Source organism: Cydia pomonella, chromosome 25, assembly GCF_033807575.1.
Source record: "Cydia pomonella isolate Wapato2018A chromosome 25, ilCydPomo1, whole genome shotgun sequence".
NCBI lineage: Eukaryota > Metazoa > Arthropoda > Insecta > Lepidoptera > Tortricidae > Cydia > Cydia pomonella.
Genome location: NC_084727.1, coordinates 11,521,512 through 11,529,446, shown reverse-complemented (window position 1 = coordinate 11,529,446; position 7,935 = coordinate 11,521,512). Strand labels below are relative to the sequence as shown.

General features: G+C 41.7%; 1 pseudogene; it reads right to left on the bottom strand.

Annotated features, from left to right (window-relative positions):
- Positions 1–6,857: 6,857 nt before the first annotated feature.
- LOC133531421 (fatty acid synthase-like) overlaps positions 6,858–7,935 on the bottom strand; it is a 29,608-nt pseudogene continuing 28,530 nt past the window's right edge.

Below are 7,935 nucleotides of genomic sequence, written 5' to 3'. Positions count from 1 at the left end.
TTTGCGTTAATTTCGAGGGTGCATTCCTGAGCTTAAATTAAGTAACTTTCTCAAAGACACCGATATTCTAATTAACTCCATTTCGGAGATAATCAATCATTATTTTTTATCTTATAAGGCCCTTACGAGCGTGTACACTTGACTCTTAATCCTTGGAGCGTTCTCCGATTTCACGAAATAACGCTCGATAGATGGCGTTGGCGCTCGGTACGCGAGCGCCGGCAACGCGACGCGCGTATCAATGCAGACTAGAATAATCTTGATAGTTTTCAATATAATTTCAAGCAACATTAATTTTAGTGTCATATGATATCATATGGGCACTCTTTATTTTATTGTATATGCACAGTAGTTTTTTTTTTATGTACACTACTACTAAGTGTACAGACTACAGAGTGTACTATAACCCTTGCTCTTTATTCTGTCTCTTTCACACCAATGGAAAATGAAGAAGTTACTAAATGACTGCAGGTATAAATAAAGTATATTAGTGCGATAGAGAGACAGATAGTGTTTCGTTGTCGTATCGTAAACGATTGGCATGTTGGCCACACACTTGCTTAGTGCCTAGCCAAAATACCAATCGTTTGCGTATATTAGTGCGATAGAGAGAGAGTAGTGTTTCGTTGTCGTATCGTAAACGATTGGCATGTTAGCTACGCACCCATGATACCTAGCCAAGAAGCCAATCGATTGCGCATATTAGTGCGATAGAGAGACAGATAGTGTTTCCTTGTCGTATCGTAAACGTTTGGCATGTTGGCTACGCACCCATGCTGCCCAGCCAAGATGCCAATCGTTTGTGCATATTAGTACGAGAGAGAGACAGATAGTGTTTCGTTGTCGTATCGATTGGCATGGTGGCTACGCACCCATGCTGCGTAGTCAAGATGCCAATCGTTTGCGCACATTAGTGCTATAGAGTTTCAGTGTTATTTGAAATCACGTTAGGGTTTGTATTATTATTTTTGACCCGAATGAAGTCCATCCAGGTTCTTATGATGGAGTCAGGAGTTGGTCACCAGAACTCCTAATCTACTCATTATAATTCCATCGTGCTTGGGCTCAAAAGATATGCCCTGACGAACACCATCGATCTAGATGAGGTCCAGGGTCTCATGACGGAGTCAGGAGTTGGTCACCAGAACTCCCCAGAATTCCTAATCTACTCATCATAACTCCATCGAGTTTGGGCTCAATAGATTTACCCTGATGAGCACCATCAATCTAGATGAAGTCCAGGGTCTCATGATGGAGTCAGGAGTAGGTCACTAGAACTCCTAATCTACTCATTATAATTCCATCGTATTCGAGCTCAATAGATTTGCCCTGACGAGTACCATCGATCTAAATGAAGTCCAGGGTCTCATAATGGAGTCAGGAGTTGGTCACCAGAACTCCTAATCTACTCATTATAATTCCATCGTATTTGGGCTCAAAAGATTTGCCCTGACGAGTACCATCGATCTAGATGAAGTCCAGGGTCTCATGATGGAGTCAGGAGTTGGTCACCATAATTCCTAATCTACTCATCATAACTCCATCGTGTTTGGGCTCAATAGATTTGCCCTCACGAGCACCATCGATCTAGATGAAGTCCAGGGTCTCATGATGGAGTCAGGAGTTGGTCACCATAATTCCTAATCTACTCATTATAATTCCATCGTGTTTGGGCTCAAAAGATTTGCCCTGACAAGTACCATCGATCTAGATGAAGTCCAGGGTCTCATGATGGAGTCAGGAGTTGGTCACCATAATTCCTAATCTACTCATCATAACTCCATCGTGTTTGGGCTCAAAAGATTTGCCCTGACGAGTACCATCGATCTAGATGAAGTCCAGGGTCTCATGATGGAGTCAGGAGTTGGTCACCATAATTCCTAATCTACTCATCATAACTCCATCGTGTTTGGGCTCAATAGATTTGCCCTCACGAGCACCATCAATCTAGATGATGTTCAGGGTCTCATGATGGAGTCAGGAGTTGGTCACTAGAACTCCTAATCTACTCATTATAATTCCATCGTGTTTGGGCTCAAAAGATTTGCCCTGACGAGTACCATCGATCTAGATGAAGTCCAGGGTCTCATGATGGAGTCAGGAGTTGGTCACCAGAACTCCTAATCTACTCATTATAATTCCATCGTGTTTGGGCTCAAAAGATTTGCCCTGACGAGTACCATCGATCTAGATGAAGTCCAGGGTCTCATGATGGAGTCAGGAGTTGGTCACCATAATTCCTAATCTACTCATCATAACTCCATCGTGTTTGGGCTCAATAGATTTGCCCTCACGAGCACCATCAATCTAGATGATGTTCAGGGTCTCATGATGGAGTCAGGAGTTGGTCACTAGAACTCTTAATCTACTCATTATAATTCCATCGTGTTTGGGCTCAAAAGATTTTCCCTGACGAGTACCATCGATCTAGATGAAGTCCAGGGTCTCATGATGGAGTCAGGCGTTGGTCACCATAATTCCTAATCTACTCATCATAACTCCATCGTGTTTGGGCTCAATAGATTTGCCCTCACGAGCACCATCAATCTAGATGATGTTCAGGGTCTCATGATGGAGTCAGGAGTTGGTCACTAGAACTCCTAATCTACTCATTATAATTCCATCGTGTTTGGGCTCAAAAGATTTGCCCTGACGAGTACCATCGATCTAGATGAAGTCCAGGGTCTCATGATGGAGTCAGGAGTTGGTCACCAGAACTCGTAATCTATTTATCATAACTCCATCGTGTTTGGGCTCAATAGATTTACTTCGACAAGCACCATCAAATTACCATTATGATGAATAGATTAGGAGTTCTGGTGACCAACTACTGAGTCCATCATGAGACCCTCGACTTAATCTAGATCGATGGTACTCGTCAGGGCAAATCTTTTGAGCCCAAACACGATGGAGTTATGATGAATAGACTAGGAGTTCTGGTGATCAACTCCTGAGTCCATCATGAGACCCTGGACCTGATCTAGATTGATGGTGCTCGTCAGGGCAACTCTATTGAGCCCATACACGATGGAGTTATGATGAGTAGATTAGGAGTTCTGGTGACCAACTCCTGACTCCATCATGAGACCCTGGACCTCATCTAGATCGATGGTGCTCGTCAGGGCAAATCTTTTGAGCCCAAACACGTTGGAATTATAATGAGTAGATTAGGAGTTCTAGTGACCAACTCCTGACTCCATCATGAGACCCTGGACCTCATCTAGATTGAAGGTGCTCATCAGGGCAACTCTGTTGAGCCCAAACACGATGGAATTATAATGAGTAGATTAGGAGTTCTAGTGACCAACTCCTGACTCCATCATGAGACCCTGGGCCTCATCTAGATCGATGGTGTTCATCAGGGCAAATCTATTGAGCCCAAACACGATGGAGTTATGATGAGTAGATTAGGAGTTCTGGTAACCAGCTCCTGACTCCATCATGAGACCCTGGACCTCATCTAGATTGATGGTGCTCGTCAGGGCAACTCTATTGAACTCAAACACGATGGAGTTATGATGAGTAGATTAGGAGTTCTGGTGACCAGCTCCTGACTCCATCATGAGACCCTGGACCTCATCTAGATTGAAGGTGCTCGTCAGGGCAACTCTATTGAGCCCAAACACGATGGAGTTATGATGAGTAGAGTAGGAGTTCTGGTGACCAACTCCTGACTCCATCATGAGACCCTGGACCTCATCTAGATCGATGGTGCTCATCAGGGCAAATCTTTTGAGCCCAAACACGTTGGAATTATAATGAGTAGATTAGGAGTTCTAGTGACCAACTCCTGACTCCATCATGAGACCCTGGACTTTATCTAGATTGATGATGCTCGTCAGGGCAAATCTATTGAGCCCGAACACGATGAGGTTATGATGAGTAGTTTAGGAGTTCTGGTGACCAACTCCTGACTCCATCATGAGACCCTGGGCCTCATCTAGATCGATGGTGTTCATCAGGGCAAATCTATTGAGCCCAAACACGATGGAGTTATGATGAGTAGATTAGGAGTTCTGGTGACCAGCTCCTGACTCCATCATGAGACCCTGGACCTCATCTAGATTGATGGTGCTCGTCAGGGCAACTCTATTGAACCCAAACACGATGGAGTTATGATGAGTAGATTAGGAGTTCTGGTGACCAGCTCCTGACTCCATCATGAGACCCTGGACCTCATCTAGATTGAAGGTGCTCATCAGGGCAACTCTGTTGAGCCCAAACACGATGGAATTATAATGAGTAGATTAGGAGTTCTAGTGACCAACTCCTGACTCCATCATGAGACCCTGGACCTCATCTAGATCGATGGTGTTCGTCAGGGCAAATCTTTTGAGCCCAAACACGATGGGATTATAATTAGTAGATTAGGAGTTCTGGTGACCAACTCCTGACTCCATCATGAGAACTTGGACTTCATCCGGGTCAAAAATAATAATGCAAACCCTAACGTAATTTCAAGTGAAAATGCGTTTTTCAGAAAATCGCAGCCAAATAACACTAGACCTTACTCATAGTGTTGTGTTCCTGCCGGTGAGTAAGGTTGCCAGAGCTCAACGAGGGGCGGGAGGGGGTTAGGGTCGGCAACGCGCATGTAACTCCTCTGGAGTTGCAGGCGTACATATGCGGGCCGTATGCTTGTTTGCCACCGACTTAGTATTAAAAAAAAAGTAACACTGAAAATCCATCAATAAGCGAGTCTGTTAGGCATACTGTAAAAAATGAACTTTTATTAAGATTTTCTAATCGCAGTATATAGCACTTCTCGGAACTCCGTAGCTGATTACGATCGCAACGAATGCCTGACAATCGAGCACAGGTCCGTCCTCTAAGCGCGCTCCGCGCGGACTGCGAGCGGGGCGTCGCTGCTGCGTGATTTATACGTGTTTTAAAAAAATATAAATTTACGGCAATGTAGGTCCCATAGTTACGATTTTTTTTTATAGGTTAACATAAAGTTACAGTTTGCTATAATATTATTTTTAAAGCAAAATATGCGTACAATTTGCGGAAATAAAATATAATAAAACCCTGTTTTCGCCAAAAAAATGAAGAAAACTCGGAAGGTATTTTATCAGTTTTTTCAAATGAATCTTCGATTGTTAATCATTCCAGCCCCTCGTACGAGATATGTTGAATCAAATTGTAGTCATTCATGTACCAAATGATTCTTGTTTATAGCAAAATTGAGAACCGAAACGCCACATCTCACTGCAAAATTTGGAAAAGACTCCCAAAAAACCTCATTAAAAAAGAGGTTTAAAAGAGAAAATGAAAATTTGAACTGTTGGAGCCCCTAGTTTAGGAAACGATTATTTAAGTACGTTATCAGTTTTTGAATAAATACTAATAGTTACGTCGTAATCTTGAATGAAAAAGGAAGCATTTTACAAAATACGCTCGTCTGTAGGAATAAGGACTCTTAAGTGCGAGTTCATACATTTGCTACTAAACGTAAGTACTATCTCCGACGATCGACGTTCGAAATGACATTAATATGTCACAGTTTCCAATTGTTTGGTTGAGTTAAATGTAATGCCCGTGTTATTACGCTATATGCAACATTTAGTTACTTTTTATAAAAATAAAAATAGTAAAAAAAAAAACAAAAATTTTTTTTTTTTTTAAATTAACTATGCCATTTAGTTTCTATAAACGTACTTACCGATACCCCGAAGTTAACGAAATTCAATAAAAACACGGTGTAGACGTAATATTTTAGATTACATTAAAAACCCTATTTGCATAAATGTTTTAACTGAACCTTCGGTCTCAGCCAAACTGCTTTATACTGTCCCATACTGACCATGATGAAGTTCAATCCATAATACCAAGCCCTAAGAATAATGGTGCACCAGGCTGGGATAATATCTCCAATAAATTTATCAAACTTGCAAAGCTACTACTGATCCCAATAATTACGCATTTAGTAAATATTTGTTTTGACAAAGGAATTTTTCCAGTTCCACTTAAACAATCAATCGTTACACCAGTTTATAAAAATGGAAATAGAGATGATGTTAATAATTACAGACATATATCTGTTCTACCAGCAATATCCAAAGTACTAGAGAAGTTTTTGAATACCAGATCATTTAAGTACATACTTAAATAAATTCAACTTATATCCCCATCTCAATATGGCTTCAGACCTGGAAAATCTACTGAAGATGCTGTAACTGCTCTAACTTCACTAATAGTTGACCATCTTGATAATGGATCTAAATGTATGTCTGTGTATTTAGATATCAAAAAGGCCTTTGACACCGTCTCTGTCCCTATACTGTTACACAGGTTGGAAAGGATGGGGATAAGAGATTCCGCCTCGTCTTCTCCAGAACTATTTAACAAACAGGAAACAGAGGGTTAAACTGGGAGACTGCAGTTGTACTAGTGAAGATGAAGACGTGAGGTATGGAGCAGTGTTGGCCGAACGTTAATTGCAATTACCAAAACCATTATAAATTGAACCGTAAAGCGTAACGGGTGGTTCCAGTTTACGGTTCAATTTATAAAAGGTTAATGGCCAATAATGATTAATTGCATTAACTTTTCGGTCAACACTGGTACGGAGTACCTAAAGGCTCTGCGCTTGGTCCAACGCTATTTCTAATTTATATTAATGACTTGTGCAACTTAAAGCCCATATTTTCGCATGCTGACCGGTACTTTATGGGAAGATGTTCAGAAAGAGAAAGAAGGCACAAGAACAATATTCGTTAAACTGCTGTCTGTCACGCATGTTGCTAGCAAAATCTGAGTAGACTGCTGTGTTGCTTTAATTTTAAAAGTCTTAAGTAATGAATCATCCACTGCTTTTATGTTTTCCCGTTAATTTATTTATAGTTTTTCAAAGGCCCGCATCACACCCAATAATAATAGTTTTTATGATTTTTGTAGTTTTGTACAATTTGTACCCGTCACATATTTTAAGTTAGTTATATCTTGCTTTGCTCGTTCATCTACTTGTTTGGTTTCTGTATTATTAAAATTATAATAATTATTTCTATTTTTTATTTCTTTATCTATAATCTAATTACATATTTCCTGTTTGTGGTTAGTTATAGGTACAGGTTTGTGAATGATATATTTGCTATATATTCTGTTGAAACTAGTATGTATGTAGTTGAGGTAAAGTAGTACTATAGCTACATGTGCAGTGTAGTTTGGCGGAGCTTGAATGGAGTTAGTGTCGCGCGAGTAACTCGGAGACATGGTCGGCAATAGCGCGCGCTGCGCTGCCAGTGACGATGCTGCGATGCGTGGCGGCCAGCCGGCGCATGCGCAGCTCGCCCGCGCAAGCTGCTTCTAGCCCGAAGTCGTATTCGCTCTCCTGCGCTCTGAACAACGCCACGGGAGCCCGCAGGCGCGCGGCCGGCCGGTACGTGTGGCCGATGATGAACCTGCGTAGCATCGCTTGCGCCGCGTCGCGCAACTCCTCTGTTGCCACGCGTACGCCCACCGCAGCGGCCATCTCGCGGAGACGGCCCAGGCGCGCCGTCGCACTCGACAGTGTCTCCAGCTCGCTCGCTACCTGTCCAGGAAATTACCAAATAATAAATTATGTTGATTTCAACTAACACAATATTCACTAATAATTTTAAAACGTATACTTAATCGCGTAAACGTTTTTTTTTATATATTTGGGCTGACGCTTCAAACGTGACGACGTGTTTTACTACAGTATAAAAGTACGTGTAGCAATTGAAATCGCAAAACATCGAAATTTTAATCAGAATGAGGGACAGGGGATTTCACGCGTCTTCGTGGAATCCAGTGATTAGCAAATGGAAAGGTGAAATAATATTCTATCACGTTCATCACATACTAACGGATGTCGTGAGTGTGTGTGTGTGTAGGCAAAGAACGATCCTAGCGTACAAGTGAATAATCAAGATCAAGTGCGGGTAGTTCGCAAAACCCAAAACCCGTGCA